Source organism: Hemicordylus capensis, chromosome 1 (genome assembly GCF_027244095.1).
Source record: "Hemicordylus capensis ecotype Gifberg chromosome 1, rHemCap1.1.pri, whole genome shotgun sequence".
Taxonomy (NCBI): Eukaryota; Metazoa; Chordata; class Lepidosauria; order Squamata; family Cordylidae; genus Hemicordylus; species Hemicordylus capensis.
In genome coordinates, this window is record NC_069657.1 from 226,333,808 (window position 1) to 226,337,138 (window position 3,331).

At 48.7% G+C, this 3,331-nt stretch overlaps 1 long non-coding RNA gene across 1 annotated transcript; it reads left to right on the forward strand.

The window, feature by feature from the left end:
• Positions 1–351: 351 nt before the first annotated feature.
• On the forward strand, positions 352–2,519 carry LOC128350871 (uncharacterized). The gene is made up of 3 exons (XR_008319486.1): positions 352–421; positions 1,927–1,989; positions 2,394–2,519. It is a non-coding gene; the product is annotated as an uncharacterized LOC128350871 (long non-coding RNA).
• The last annotated feature ends 812 nt before the right edge of the window (positions 2,520–3,331 follow it).

Below are 3,331 nucleotides of genomic sequence, written 5' to 3' on the forward strand. Positions count from 1 at the left end.
CTGACTGCCTCAGGAAGCTCTGAGGGGGGGGTGGCAAATTATGGCAGGAAGATCAGGACCTTGGGTTGCTCCAGGCAGGGACCATTGAACCAGACGGAGAGACCAGAGAGGGGTAGAGGTTGCCTCAGCAATGTGGACAAGCCCACTGCAGGCTTCGATGACTTGCTGGCTAGTTAGGGTGGCTGTCTAGCACAACAGTTTTGCGTTTGTGCAGCATCTTTCCAGCAGCGCTCTGCTGCTGCTCCGGATAGCAGCCACAGTCTGAGATCATGCATCTTCATCCCTGCGGGTACTGAGTCTGTGCTGAACCTTTCTGTTGCAGGTCCAAGATCTTTGGCTCACTATAGGACTGGGTGGATTTCTCCCGGAGCATGAGCGCTGGCTGCAAGAATTTCTCTGTGGCACGATGAGACCTATGCTGGTACGTATTATGCATTCCCTTTGGAAGAGGAATGGGGGTAACAACCCAAGGGATGGCCCGCATCCTCAGGATAGGGTGGGAGTGCTAAATCTGCCACCCATTCCACTGGTGCCAGGGGGACCGATAAAGTGGGGCTATCGGGGTCTAAATATGGGTACTTTTTATGGGACAGGGCAGTTAATCAGAAAAGAATCCCACCTCTCCTTTTCACCCTGGGGGGCTTCACACTGCTGTGCATCACAGCCAAAGCTGCACACAGGCCCAAGAAACAATTTGCTAGTTTTGGAGCTAGACTGACACATTGGGGTGATGGGGAGTGCCACTGAAGAAAAGGCAGCTGAGCAAGATTCTAGCAGGCAGATCAGGACCTTGGATAGCTCTGGGCAGGGACAGTTGCACTGGAGGGAAAAACGGGATCAGGGTAGACCTTGCTTCAGCAGTCTTGACAAGTCCACTGCAGGCTTCGATCTCTGGCTGGCTAGCACAACAGTTTTCCCATATACTGAGTGGCAGTATACCGTTGGTCCATCTAGCTCAGCATTGTCTTCACAGAGTGGCAGCGGCTTCTCCAAAGTTGATTTTTCAGCATCATTCTAGTAGCACTCTGCGGTTCTGGATGCCAGCCACCATCTGCGGAAATGCATTTTTGGTCCTCGGGGTACTGAGCCTGTGCTGAACCTTTCTGCCTCAGATCCAAGAGCCTCAGCTTGCCCCAAGACTGGGTAGATCTTGCCATGGGAGTGAGCATCACCTAAGGAATCTGAACATCTCATGCCAACACCTACAGTGGGTATTGGAAAGAAACACCCCCTTTGATAGACCTTCAATTCTGGTTCCCTTACATCCTGAAATGAAAACACAAAGAAAATTCCCTTCACCAGCTGTACTTATCCAATGCAACCTATAGCATCCAACTGAGAAACATCACAATTACAGTCCAGAAGAAGTGTCAGAAACAAAAAACAAGAATTACTGAGATTGAAAAAGGATCAACCCCTCCCCATGTCAATATTTTGTTGAACCACCTTTTGCTTTAATAACAGCCTTGAGTCTGTTGGGATACTTCTCTATCAACCTTACACATCTAGACGGAGCAATATTTGCCCACTCCTCCATACAGAACTGTTCAAGTTCAAAAGGTGATCCTTTTTCGATCTCAATCATTCTTGTTTTTTATTTCTGACACTTTTTCTGGACTGTAATTGTGATGTTTTTCAGTTGGATGTTATAGGTTGCATTGGATAAGTACAGCTGGTGAAGGGAATTTTCTTTGTGTTTTCATTTCAGGATTTAAGGGAACCAGAATTTAGAGAATTTAGAGAACTAGAACCAGAATTTAAGGTCTATCAAAGGGGGTGATTCTTTCCAATACCCATTGTAAGACCCAAGAAGTGCTCGGCATTTGAGTTCTCAATCTCTCAAATTCTGCCACATCTCTGACAATACCACCTTGCTTTTGTATTTCCTTCTGTGCTATGCTCTTGATTGGTGAATCTTGAAACCAGCCTCCACTGCAAACTCCAGCCCTGTCCACCACCAAGGCCGAACGGACCCGACCCTACTTTGTGGTAAGCACCCTCCCTTTCCAGGGAATCCTGGGCTCTCTACTCCTGTGGGATGGAGTTTGGCATTTCTCTCTCTCTCTCTCTCTCTCTCTCTCTCTCTCTCTCTCTCTCTCTCTCTCTCTCTCTCATATCCCCCTATTTCTCCAGCAGTATTGGGGACACTTATCTATCACTCTCACGTTTCCAATGCTTCTTTATCTTCTCATTCTGTACTGCAAGATCATCTTCATCTTGCCATCCTCTTCACTTTCCATACATGTAGAGATCTCTAGTTGCTTCAGTTTCCGGGTTTCAAGGGTTGTTGCAGTGGTGGTGGTGGAGATGATGATGATGAGAACAACAACGAAGAATTACATGTGTCAACCTGACTCTGACTTGGCTGGCAAATGGCTCTTTTGTTCCCCCAGGAGACAGACCCTAACCACCCCAATCTGTCCTGTGGCCTTAACCGGAGAGCAGTGCACTTACAGCAGGTGGGCCGAGCAAAAGTCCTGAGGCGCTTCCGCAAGCTGGCTGAGGTGAGGAAATCAGAAATACACAGACCCCCACTGAGAACCAAGAGCAATGGGGCAAGTTTTTCCCTGCGCTCAGCCCCTTTGCTGAATTGTATGGCTTGGCTAAGGCAGAATTCAGGGGGTCTTGGCCTGGGTGCCGTTGGAACTGGGTGTGGGCAGGAGGAGATTGGGGGCCCCCTCCATACTCTCCCAGTCCCAGCACAAAAGTACCACCTCCACCCTGTGGGAAGCATTGCCCCTCCAGCACGGGTGTGCCTAGACTGGGTAGAGTACTAGCAGCTTCTCCTTTTCCAAACCAACATGGCCATCCTCATGTTCCACCATGGCCTGGGAAGCTCACGGCTCCCTGGTAGATCCCAGTAGACCCTCTTCACACCTTTCTTCCTGCCCTTGAATCCATCCAGGAGAACGTATCTCCAGTTTGTATATGAGACCCAAGAAGTGCTCGGCCTTTGAGTGATTAATCTTTCAAATTCTGCCAAATCTCTGAGAATATCACCTTGTTTTTGTATTTCCTTCTGTACTGTGCTCTTGATTGGTGAATCTTGAAACCAGCCTCCACTGGAAACTCCAGCTCTGTCCACCAGCAGGACCGACCCAACCCGACCCTACTTTGTGGTGAGCAACCTCCCTTTCCAGGGAATCCTGGGCACTCTAGTTCTTTGGGGCAGAATTTGGCATCTCTCCCTCCCTCCCTCTCTCTTTCTCAAAAGAAATGCCACAGACCTCATCTGCCCACATGTTTGAAGTATAGCCCCCTATTTCTCAACCAGTATTGGAGACACTTATTTATCTCTCAAACGTTTTCAATGCCTCTCTATCTTCCCATT